General features: G+C 44.1%; 1 protein-coding gene across 7 annotated transcripts in view; it reads left to right on the forward strand.

Moving 5' to 3' along the window:
* CADPS (calcium dependent secretion activator) overlaps positions 1–13,191 on the forward strand; it is a 196,134-nt gene that overhangs the window by 55,294 nt on the left and 127,649 nt on the right. The window lies entirely within an intron of this gene.

Raw genomic sequence — 13,191 nt, forward strand, 5'->3', positions numbered from 1 at the left:
TGGGAAGCAAGCAAGAATTTTAAAATTTCAGGTTTTGTTATGTGTGAGTGCACAAACACTGCAGACAAACAGTTCAAGACCAGTGTCCTTGAGGAGGTTTCAGCTAATGCTGGCTGGAGAACAAGACTGCATATAGCAAAATGTTGAGTGTTATATATATATAAGGTCTTTAATTATAACCAAGCATGAGGCACTACCAGTGAAAGCTATGTGGGTCTGGAATCTCCAACACTTTGCTGTAAAAATTTTCTGTTAAACCATGCAGATAGCTAGTGCCGTAGACTAGAGGACATTGGTGAAGTGTCTACATTCCAACCTGAATAAATTAGTCATCTTTTCAGTGGGAAGGTTTCTAATATTGATGTGAAAACCACAGAGGTATATACAGTATTGCAAGCCTCTGAAATACATTAATATCCAAACTGCTTGCAATGGAATGATAGGGACTGGAGTTGTCTTGTTCATACCTTCCTCGGCTCCGTCTTTTTCCTGTGAGTGCACCTGCAAACACAGGCACTCCAGTAGCTGCCCTGCCATTCAGTTCAGCCACGTTTCCAGACTCCTGAGCTCCTGTGGAAGCGTTCGCAGAATTACAGTGCTGGGCGCAGGCTGCCTTTCATCAGCATTCATCTTCTTACGGAGGCACAGAAAGTGCTGATGTCTTGCACCCTGCGCTGTACCGGAAGAATAGGAATCTGCAGTAAGCTATTTAAAAACAATATTCCCAATCAGGGGAAGTGCTGCAGCCTGGCTTACTTTTCAAAAACGTTTTGAAATCTGCTTCAGAGAAGGAAATAAGAGAGCTGTACTTGGAAGAAAATTTCCGTAAAGATCCGCAGTTGTCACTATTTTAGGTGTTTTTTGCTGCTTCAGTGAAGAAAGTTGGACTCTATTTAGGAGAAATTACTATTACCTGTATTGAAAAGTGCACTTCTACCGTTACATGTGCTTGATTTGCTTCAAGTCTGTTCCTTCAACTTTTGCTCAAAGGAGCTGTCCTTTCTTACGCAAGCATACCTGCTGTCAGCGATAGGACCATTTATACAAGTGTTATTTGGAGAAAATAAGGGATGGAGGAGTGAGCTCTTTAATTGAACAGGTCTTTTTTATCATAGTGAAATGTACAGTGTCTGGGCACGCAGCCATCAGCCCTTAGGAAAATGCAGCCAACACCGAATGCTGTGGCGTGATATGAGCTATACAAGTCCATTACGCTTATCCTCTCCCTGCACTAGCTTACTATAGAGGGGCAAGCCAAGTTTAAAGTGTTCTCAGTTGCTCCAATACTTGAGCTAATACCTATGTAAATGCCTTAAGAGGGGAGAAGGTTTGACAGTTTCACTCCTTGAGGGTCCTGGCACTTTTTATTTTCAAAGCCAAAGACCAGCCAAGCCAAAACTGTAGAATAATCAGCCACAGCAACCAAAGACCATTACAGAAAACCTGCCCTCTTTTCTTTTCCATATTAGAGGCACTTTTAACCTTGCTTCCTCTCCCAGACACAACAGCCCAGACAGGGAAAACTGAAGCCCTGTTAAAATTCCCTGCATTTACATTCTCCCCTGGGAAGAGAAGGAAAGAGAGAATGAGCCACGTGACAGATGTTTGTCGTGTTGCTTAATACGTGACTTGAAATGCACTCTAAACTGTGACTCTTTAAACTGCCCCAAATCCATTTTTGCCATCATTCTGGAAGCTATATGGACTAAGAGAACTTAATTTGACAAACACTTATCATCAAGGAAAAAAGAAAACATTGCATTTGAACAGTGAGATTCACTGGAAAACTTCACTTTTTTGTGATAGCCATGTATCCTGGGGAGGAGGATAGGAGAGTGTCACAGGGCTATACAACCATGCAAGACATCTTGTTTTTACCTAAGAATGACTCGTATGATTGTTTGCTGTGTTCTCACATGTCCTTGAAATGCCAGCCCTCAGCCTACCGGGTACCAACGGATGTGGCTGCTCTTTGTTTAGCTCGCTGCCATGCCTGGAGGTGCTAATGTGGGCTCCGCTGCTCTGAGTGACACACGCACACCTCATGAAAAAAGACAATCTCCCAGCAAAGGTCATAGGGAAGGACTTCCCAAAGCACTGGCCTAGCTCTTCCACTGTCTAATGCAGTGAGAGATTTGCYTTTTGTCTTCCCTGKTATGGGAAACAGCAGCTTTTGAGAATAAGATGTTTGAAAGCATCTTAGTGACTTTGGAATTTAAATCCTGTTTGCAGATCTTGAAAGAGGCAGAATAGCAGCTGGGGTTAGTGGTTAAATTTACCAAACAATGAGATTAGTTGTGTGCAAGGAGTTTTTGGCTCTAGGGATGGCAGTAAATATTCATCTTTTTTTTTTTTCTTAGACCCCATGTTGGATTCCTGATATTTTAAGCACAATCCCTTCATGTAAGGATTATCCACCTCAGCATGTGTATATAGGATGGCACAGTTTTAGAAAAGGCTGGACCTGAAATAGCAAGGGGATATATCAGATCAGGCTTGCAGTGTGTTGCTATTTGTGCTTTAAAAAAGTTGTGTAAGAAAAAGCCTTTGTATTATGTCCTAAATCACAAGTGCCTCTACAGTATATCCCAAATCCCAGTCCAACCAGGATTTACTGCTCTTTGTGCTGGAACTGTACCCTTGCAGGTCTCTGAGGATTTTAAATCCCTCATCCTCCCTGCAAGTTGTCCTGGTGTCTGCCTTGTCTGTAAAATAGAGAGRGTGAAGTGGCTTCTGCAGATCTCTGACACTCCTCTTCCAGGGAGCTGTGTTTCTAATGCTGTTGTTACTGGGGTTGAGAACAAGGTTGCTAAGGGGTCTGGGAATAGGAGATAAGGTCCGGTCACAGCACCCCAGTCCTACAGCCTCTAAAGAGGCTGCTAGATATATTTAAACACTGACCTGTACTTGTAGCAGTACAGGGCTGTGCCAGTGATTCATCTTTTTAGAGTATCTCACTTCTCTGACGTGAGCAGAACAAAAGAAAACAAAGAGACCAAAACAACTACAAGGTCCAGTGCACCTTGTAAATAAATGCTGTATATTCATCTGGACGTATTTCACTGCCTCCAAATCCATTGACTCATCACCTCATGGGATCTTTTCATTTCAGACCTAAGTCTAAGGATCATTTCTCATTTGACTCCGCTTGTAACTGAATAATGGTGTTATAGCTATGACTTACTGTGCTCCAGCAAAGGGACTGGGATCTGAGTTTGTACATCCAGAATTCTTCCCATGTCTCTCAAATAATGAATTAAATCCCTCTATTGTGGTGGCATTCAGCTATTTTAACAACTGTAATGGCTTGTTTGTCTGGAGGTTCAGAATATGGAGATAAGTCTCATTCTCCCCTTGCTTACAGAAGTGTAAATCAGATGTCCGTGCACTGAAGTTTTCTGAACCATTCAGGTTAAAGGCAATAAATAACTAAGTATTTGGGGGAGAAGCTGGCCAACCTGTCTGTGCATTTTGGCATCCCCAGCAAGGGACTGAGGTGTAGACTCCTTTGACTCTGGAAGTAGTTTCATTTTGAGGTTAAATCTTCCCCCTTGCAGAAGGGCCTCTTCAGGACCCTTCTTAGTGCAAGATCTTGCAGTAATCCAGAGTATGAGAGGTGAAGCTGGAGCTCCACCATGGATAATCTGTGCCCCACACGTGCACAGGAGGCCTAACTGAGGCTCTTGCTTGTATTTGCTACCCGAGGTGCGCAGTGTATGGCTTGGCAGCTGCTCCAGCTGGCTAATAAAGGAGCGTGTACATGAGGGAGCTGCATGGAGGAGTGGATTTTATTCTACCGCTGTCCCCACATGACTGTTGCACAAAGTCAGCTAGGAACAGGTTGGTTATTTCACTAAATAAGCAAGAATTAATCAGTCTTTTTGCAGTGGTTTCTTTTTTATTTTTTGAAGGGGAAAAGATTACTCTTTACTGTCTATTTTTTCATGCATTTTTCTTAAGCATCTGCTGTGGGTCAGCGCTGGGGAGAGGATCCTCAATGGGGGTCTCATCTGATTCCCTATCAGCCCTATGTTGTTAATCACAGCTGAGGGCTTGGACCTCATGTTCTTTTGAGAAATTCACTCTTGCTCAAGTAATATCTTTGGTAGACTTTCAAACCTCTCCATCTCTACCCCTTCTGCTCCCTAAGCCACTGCTGTAGGAGAAGGGGGTGCCCCGTGTTATCTTTGTGCTCGTTCCTGATGCTGCGCTCTGATTTGCTTTCAAGGTGCTCTGATACCTACTCTGCTTATCTCTGCTATAACAGGCTGCCCTTGTTTTGATCCCTACAGCAAACCGTCTCTCTAAGCTTATCACTCTACTAGGGTCTTAGTTGCAAATTGGTATGCAGCAGCCGACAGAGTCCGCTGTCTGACCGTGAACGGGGGCAGGAACTCCACAGCATCCTTTCTTAATGCCGTTCTTTGCAAGTCACCTTCCAGGAGATGGAAGTTGGACAGCAAAGTGAGAAATGAAGTGCCTGGTTCTCCAGGAAGGGAGTTTGGAGAGCAGAAATCCCCTCTGGCCTGGCCTCTTTGTAACAGTAGAAAATCTGGTCTTTTCATTCAGGAATCCCCTGCCTCAGGCTCTGTTTTTTGAAATGATGCTTGGTGGCTCTGTGCAGAGTAGGAGCGTGATAAGAGCATTATGTTGCCGTCAGTGTTTTGCTGCCACGGTTAGTTGAAAGATGCTGTGAACACTTCCCTGTGGTAAAATGAGAACAGGTCCTTTCAGGATTAAATCGCATTTATAAATTATAAATATTCCATACACTGTAGAAAAAATTTAGCTCCGCTAAACTGAAGGGGTTTATACTAATGCGAGTGCAAGTGGAGTTTGGCCCATGATTCACACTGTATATTCTTCAGTACAACCTGTCGGTACCATGTCTGGCAGAAAGCTTTCAGACATGTGGCCAAGCAAACAGGCCTGCAGTCCAGTCAGCTGGCCGCAGCTCTCGATTTTGCTATCCCAGCCACTTTGACAGCCCCACTGGGCTCCAGCAGGCAGGCAGAAGAATCGGTGGCCTTGAATCCATGTCACAGTCAAAGCTATTGCTGTGTTGCAGAGGTTTTATCCTGTATCAAAGCCCAGGCAGAAGATCTGCGTGGTTACCCTGTGTTAAGTAGTCATTCACATTGAGGTTTGCATTCTTAGCAAAGCCCTGTGTAAGCAGAATTCATGATACTGGATAAAAACAAAGCAACAGGAAATTTGAGAATGAGGCTGCTTTTTTTTTTTTCCTTTTCCCCTTCCTCTTGTAGCTTGCTTCAGTTTTAAATATGAGCTGCCTTAATTACACAGACTGATTGGCTTGCCTTTCAAGTTGCACAGTTTCATTTCACAGCTGTGCAGATGTCTGCAGCCCTGTTTCTTTAGGAAACCTCCAGGAACCTTATGAACAAGTAAAGATAGGTGGTGAAGCCCTGGCTACAACCAACATCGGACACTGTTGACTCTGAGTGATGATACTGCTGGGCTGACAGGTGACAGTGGCAGGGACAGAAACTTCAGGGGTGTTGCTTTCAGCTCTCTCTCTAGGGTTGAAGGGTACAAAGGCTTTGCTCTTGAAGGATGCTGCTCTTAGTTCCGTCTGACCTGCTCTTCAAATACCCTTTTGAGCATGTAGTAGCATTTCCATAAAGCTCCTGAGATTTATGTTACATTCAAGGTCCCGTTCCTCCCCATGTCTCCATCCTCTCATCCTGCAACCAGGAGCCTGCTGATTCAGTGGAAGGCGTACAGTTGATCTCGGTGCACTCGAATCAGACCCAGTGTCTTGGTTTCAGTTTAGTGATTTTTTTGTTTGTTTTAGGGGAGCAGCAAGGAAGTCATTCACACACCAAGCCTTCTGCCCGTAAAACATGCCTCATCCAGGGCTGTTATCTGCAAAGCAAACTCATGTGTGGTCACACCTCTCTCTTGTGCTATAAATAATTGTTACACAAGAGACTGTATTGAAGAATAATGAAATCTTGTTTCTGTAGACTTACATCTTGTAGTTGGGTTCTCTTGAATCAAGTAAGAGCAACCTCTGGGCTGTTTTTTCCCTGACCTTTAGATGTATGTAGCTCTACATCTACATGGATTCTCTGGTGTCTAGTAAGGGTTGAGCTCATGCACCTTTTCCTTCATAGAAGGTACTAGGAATGTCTCTCTCTTCTAGCCAGCTGTCTAATTTCTTGAATGTTCCCCTGCATTTGGGAATTATTTATTCCTGTGATAACACATACATCCAAATTTAAGTATTCCAGAAGGTGTGATGATGCCCAAGGCAATTTTCATCTACACCCATCTGCTGCATCACTCCCATCCATGCAACCTTAAGACAGGATACTGAAGACTGAAAGGACATTGAAGTAAGACTGGGATCCAGTGATTTGAAAGTGTTACTAAATTCAGAAGAGGAATGCAAAATAAAAAAAAAAGTCATGGGTTACATTCAGTCTTCTTGTTTTATAACTATGTTTGGTGTTTAAAAAAAATAGTAATAGACCATGCCTGAGTCCATGCTCTGCATGTCGCTTGCCAAGTGAAAGGCAGGGGCTCAGACATGTGTGAAAAGTGCCCAGTTGTTGGTTTATTAATTAAGTGCTTTGTACAAGTAGGGAACATTATTATTTAAAGAGGGGTACTGTAATTGCTGTCGTAAAGCAGCGTAGGGAGATAGAGAGCATGTTTTAAAAAATTGCTACTGTGCCCACTCCTACATGGATGGCACTCTGGAATAAGTAACAGTTTAATGGGACAGATGATCTTGACTGTGATTTCTTAGCGTTTCCATTCTTCTTTCTGTAAAATGAAGGTAGAGAGGCCCATTTTCTTTGTGCAAGTGCTGAGATCTCTCGATGATGGGCACTACCTTTGAAAGCACTTCGAGTGAGCTAGGACCGTTCTTGCTGCATTGTCAAAGAGTGCAAGACGTACTTGGGGAGAGAGAAGCCCATGCTTGCGAAACCTGGCTGGAGTCCAGAAAGACATGTCAGTGTTTTCTTGAATCCAGAGCATCTCCAAGGTGTTTCAGAAGGTAAGATTGAATGAGTCCATGAGAGGCAGGACACAGCACATGGAAGTGCCTTGGTTGGCTCACTGGCCTTTCTGCCCTTTGCCAAAAGGCCTAGTAGGCAAAGCCAGCTGAGAACATCTGGAGTGTCTTTGACTCCGTGGCTTAGAGGAGGTGAGAAGGGGGATCCCAGCAGAACAGCTACTGCAGCTGGGCAGCTGTAGGCTCCCTCAGGACTGTGGGAACAGGGCTCACCAGGCACTTATGATGGTTGCTGAAGGAAGCTTTGGGAGGACAAACTCCCGCATGTCCTGCAAGTTGCTGAGCTTGCAGTCTTTGTCAGGCCAGAGAGGCAAACTGCCTGTCCTAGGGCTGGATCTCACATAGAAGCGAAGAACATGGTGTTAGCATATTTGCTCTAGCTGTTCGTAGTGGCTGTGCATCCTTGGACCAGTGGCAGGCTCGTTTCTTACTTTGGGTTTCCTATCCGTAAAAGTAGTGCAATGCTTCTGTTTCATGGCAGAGGAAATGCTTGCATACTGGTCTGCTAAATGAGACATCTCCAGCAGCATTTGCTAGAAATTAGCTGTTTAAGGACAGGCCAATTGTCCAAGCTTCCTCTATAATCAGTGCAGAGAAATGGGCCAACCTCCCAAGGACAGTTCATCTGATTATAGGGTGGATAACTGAGATGGATGGGTGAGCATTGTCTCCTGGAAGTGCCCACTCATCCCCATTGATCCAGAAAGTGTCTGGATGGCTGACTTGAACATAACTTCTAGCCATCAAAAGTTGGCCAAGACAAATCCAATTCCTAGTGTATGGCTGGATCTGGACTTGCTGTGCTGTGTCCTGACATAGAAGAATATGGGACAGCAACCATGTAGATGGTGACACAAACAGGAAACAGCATCGTAGCTCTATTGTTTCACTCTGTAGCTGATTTTGGAAGGGTGCCTTATGCTGTTTTCTGCTTGGTTTACATTTAGGAAGTATTTCACTGCTCTTCTCTACTAAATGTTATAAGGGAGGAACTGGACTATGTTGGGGCAGAAATGCTAACCTGTATTTTCAGACAGAGGATTCTTCTCTCCTTTTCCATGGACTGTGCTTGGGAGACACCAAGTGTCTGTAAAGCTGGCAGCACATGGCCTTAGGAAGTCCAAATCGTAACCATGCCTTATCTAACTGGGAACTGATAGATTCTCCTGTGGATTTTGTTTTCTTTCAGGGTGATAAGATTTGAGAGTGTGATTACCCACTTCTAAATTCAGTAATTGTTCTTTAAAATGAGTAGACCTGTGGCTTAGTGGTGCGTCTTTGCACTGATTTGGCAAAAGGAAACATTGATTAGCACGTGTGTTGAGTTGCAATGGCCTTATAGAGGAAATGGTAACACCCGCAGCTAGTAAATGAGCACAGATCAATTTCATGAATGAAACTTTGATTCTTGCTGTATCCAAAGCAGATACACTGCTAAGTGTTGTAAAACACATACAGTAGGCAACCCTTCCAAAAGCAATTATTTTTGCTACTCAGACCTCCTAGTAAAAGGTTACTGGGCTTACATTTCTGTTTCTTCCTGCTGAGCTTTTCTCCTCTAATTGTAATATCATAGTATTAAGCAAGAGCGCAGGGCATTTGAGAAGTAGTCATTCTGCTTATTTTTCCTGTAAATACCCTGAAGACAGTGGTGAATAGCATTGCCATAAATTCTCATCCAAGCCAGATACAACATTTTTCGCAGTAAAGTGCAGCCTGGCGTGGAGGTGGACTAGGAATACTGTGCAGTCCTGGGCACACAGGGTGAAGCCTGCTGGGTGTAGGCATGTCAGAGGGACATCTTTGGGGCAGGAATGCCATCTCGTGGCCATAAATAGCTATTATGTGTTTAAATCTACCTTCTGTCCATTCTTGCAACTTCCATGTAACACTGTGCACCACCTATGCCAAGGAAACACTTTATGCTGAGATCAAGCTGTGTGTTTTCTGTGGAGTAAAGATCATCCTTCTCAGGTTCCTAAAGCAACACTGTCAGCCTCAGCAGCTCCCCTTGGCTGAGATGCCCTGGCAGTCGTGTGATATGGTGCTGGCACAGGAATGTGGCCCACAGGATCTACTGTGAGTCACAAGCAGATCAAGAGCAGAGGTTCACTGCCTTTGCTTTCTTGCAGTCTCTGTCAGCTTTATCTTATTCCTTCTGCACCACGTACACTGAAAACACAGATGTGGTGCTCTCTTAGACATACTACTATCTTATCTGGCAGCAGTAGTGTTGCTGTAGCCAGCCTACGGATGTAGGAGTTGCAAAGCTTGAAGGGAGAGATGATCCCTTTTATCAGCTGTCTGGTGCTGCGGGCTGCATGATGTTAAACAAGATGGTGTCTGTGTGCATGACACTTGCATCGTGTTTGTGAGCTGTGGGAAGAAAAAAATGGACAATCTGTAAAATGGTGGAGATTTGACAAAAACCTTAGCTGCTGTTAGGAGAAACCCAGTCCTTAGGGACTTGTTGTCTCTGCCTGCCTGTTGCATAATGCCATAGGTCTTTTTGCAGTGGGGATTTTGGCCAAATAAACACTCTTTTCATAAGCAGAGGAATTACAGATGATGCTTTTTTTTTAGCAGACGGAGTGTTATATGCTCAGCAGGAAGGAATTAATATGTCAGGGGAAACTATGGATTCACTCTGAGAGCCATCAAGTTATCCCATCCCAGCGGATTTCAGTGCTCCACTCAGAGACATGGTCTATATTGATTTTACAGAGCTCCAGAGGGAAAGCAGGTATAGCCACTTCTGCCAGGCCGGAGCTTAGGTGTATATGAGGATGTTGACGCATCCGTCACTTGCACAGTGGTTGCATCAGTGGAAGCAGGTTTTATCGTCATTAGAAAGACTACATAGAAAAGTCTACAGGGACTCAAATTTGTTTGTGCTGGGACTCAGCTTCTTCTGCGGGGAGGGGACTAAAAGGCTGTTCGATCAGCAAAAAGGAAAGAGAAAACAAATGTGAACAAAAATAGGACATATTGTCAATCTGTGTCTGATCACTTCAGTTATTCTGTTTTGAAGGTGCACAAACACATCAAGCTTACCCACAGTGGGAGAAATCTCAGAGGAGGCTGACCACAGCCTTGCGAATCAAACTGTTTTAAGGATGCAAACCATTCTTATTAAGGATGCAAAACAGAAAGGTACCTTTCACACAGAAACACAGAATGGTTGAGGTTGGAAAGGACCTCTGGAGATCATCTAGTCCAACCCCCCTGCTCAAGCAGGGTCACCTACAGCACGTCGCACAGGATCACGTCCAGGCGGGTTTTGAATATCTCCAGAGAAGGAGACTTCACAACCTCTTTGGGCAACCTGTTCCAGTGCTCTGTCACTCTCACAGTGAAGAAGTTTTTCCTCATGTTCAGATGGAACTGTCTGTGTTTCAGTTTGTGCCTGTTGTCTCTTGTCCTGTCGCTGGACACCACTGAAAAGAGTCTGGCCCCATCCTCTTGACGCCTTCCCTTCAGATATTTGTATACATTGATAAGATCTCCTCTCAGCCTTCTCTTCTCCAGGCTAAACAGGCCCAGCTCTCTCAGCCTTTCCTCRTAAGAGAGATGCTCCAGTCCCCTAATCATCTTTGTGGCCCTTCGCTGCACTTGCTCCAGTAGTGCCACATCCCTCTTGTACTGGGGAGCCCAGAACTGGACACAGGACTCCAGATGTGGCCTCACCAGGGCTGAGTAGAGGGGGAGGATCACCTCCCTCGACCTGCTGGCAACACTCTTCCTGATGCACCCCAGGAGACCATTGGCCTTCTTGGCCACAAGGGCACATTGCTGCCTCATGCTTAACTTGGTGTCCACCAGCACTCCCAGGTCCTTCTCCACAGAGCTGCTTTCCAGCAGGTCAACCCCCAACCTGTACTGGTGCATGGGGTTGTTCCTCCCTAGCTGCAGGACCCTGCAGTTGCCGTTGTTGAACTTCATGAGGTTCCTCTCCACTCAACTCTCCAACCTGTTCAGGTCTCTCTGAATGGCAGCACAGCCCTCTGGTGTCTCAGCTACTCCTCCCAGTTTTGTATCGTCAGCAAACTTGCTGAGGGTGCACTCTGTCCCTTCTTAACACCTGAATTTTATTTCCCAGCCCACAGCATTTTTGCTCAAGCAGAAACACAAAAGATTCTCTGCTTCTAAATACATCCCTTGAGATTCTCATTTCAAATCTTTTCTTGTATATCTACAGCAGTCGCCTCTGGCTCCACTCTTTAGCAGAGGAAAGATGGGGCAATTTTAGGGCAGGATTCATCTACTCTCTTTTCAGCCTCTAAGTTGGGATGAGACAAACTGGGCCCTTAACTCCAACTGTCAGACCTCCACTTAAAGTAAAAGGAGCCCAGTGCAGATGGCATGGACATATCTGCATGGCAGACCCTGAGAGGTAGGTATCTTTCTTAAGATATGGTTCTTTTCATGACTAATCAGTCCCCTAACTTTGTAATAGATGCTTTAGCCTTGGGCATGCAAAGCTTAGACTCTTTGTGTATTTTTAGATGGATTCTTTTGGATGCGCCAGTACAGCTGCATGCTACTGTACCAAATACCATTTAGATACTGATATGCTGATTAACTCTTAACTGTGTTGCATTTTAAATGTCCAAGCTACATTTCCACGGTTGTGATCAATTTTGTGTCATGTTATACTCTCCTGATAGCTAAAGATCAAGTCCTTTCCTCGGAGACATAGATACCCTTTGATACCCTTTATGGCATGTGAAATCCAAATTCAGCTGAATCCTGCAAAAAAACCCAAATGAATTAAATGGTTTGGGATTTTGCCAGTGGATTGATGATGATGATGAAATACACACCTCATATACTTGGTCTGCAGTGATACACCTCCCCGAAGGCTGAGGAGCTGGTGCATGCACCAGTCAGCCCACACTTAATTTTTTGCTCTGCTTTCTTTATTTAGCACCATATTTTGCTTCTGAGTAAATCTTTTTTTTTTTAATCTTTCAATAATGATATCTCTTGAGATGGTGTATCATGCACTGGGTTATGTTTCTTGGAAGAATTCAGCTGACTTAAGTCTGTAATCCTGCTACAAAATGTCACAGACCATTCTTAACTATATGCTTACCTTTTTGCCAGTATCCCCAAACTAGCTGTGTTTCATGGGGGTTCTCCCACAGAAATTGAGCTGTGCATGAAGCTGCGCTCCACTGGGGTGCACTGTCAGCATATCTGGAGGAAGTCTGTTGAGTCACTGCAGCGTGTGACCCAGGACCTGTGTGCTTTCTTGTGGAGCCTAAAGAAACCCTGAATTCTTCTATTGCCTTTGTGGGTTTTGGGGGTTTTTTTTCATCCCAAAGAAATAAAGCAAAAATCTATTATCTGTTGCCATTACCCTTGAGAGTTGCAAAAAATACATATTATCCTAAAGGCTTTGGAATGTCCTGCTTGTTTTTATTACTTCTTTGTGACCCACCTGTTGAAGGTCTGAGTTCCTGCCACTGCCGTGTGTCCAGACATGTCCGTACTGTCACATCCCCTGCCAGTTGTCGCCTCACTAACGCTTTTCCCGCAGAGTGAGCTGTCTGCTCTCGCAACAACTGCTGGTGAAAGGGTCAGCGCATGGGCGATGTTGTATGATTTATATCAGTCCTAGAAGTTTACAAACACCCATTTTCAAAAATGAAATCAGCATTTTCATCTTAATGTAATTAATTTTATCGTTGCATGGAGTTTTCCTCCTCCACTGAGTAAATCTATGCTCACTGTTATTATAATGAACTGCTTCTTCACAGTGTGGACAAGGGAAGTTCAGAAAGATCACCAATAACCATAGTCTTGGTCATCAACCTATATTTAATGCTTTCAAATAACTAGAATATACAAAGCATTAGAGAAGATACCAAAAAAGTTTTGGTATGCTCCTGTTACCATACTGTGAACTGTTAAACAGAGATATTCATTTTCTTCCTTACTGGAAAAACGATAAATACTGTTTAAAAAAAAAAGAAAAAAAAAAACACATGTTGCCTACTCCATCAGCTGCATGAAGGAAGGGTAGCTCTGTTCCTGCAGCKCTTGCTCAGTAACTTTGTTTTTCCCAGTGCTTGAGCTTCCGTCGTGAATTATTTATGGCCCAAGGTAAGGCTGTTCCCTGTAAAGATAGCTTTTGGAAGGTG

This window comes from Apteryx rowi, unplaced genomic scaffold, assembly GCF_003343035.1.
Source record: "Apteryx rowi isolate R43461 unplaced genomic scaffold, aptRow1 scaffold_4, whole genome shotgun sequence".
Taxonomy (NCBI): domain Eukaryota; kingdom Metazoa; phylum Chordata; class Aves; order Apterygiformes; family Apterygidae; genus Apteryx; species Apteryx rowi.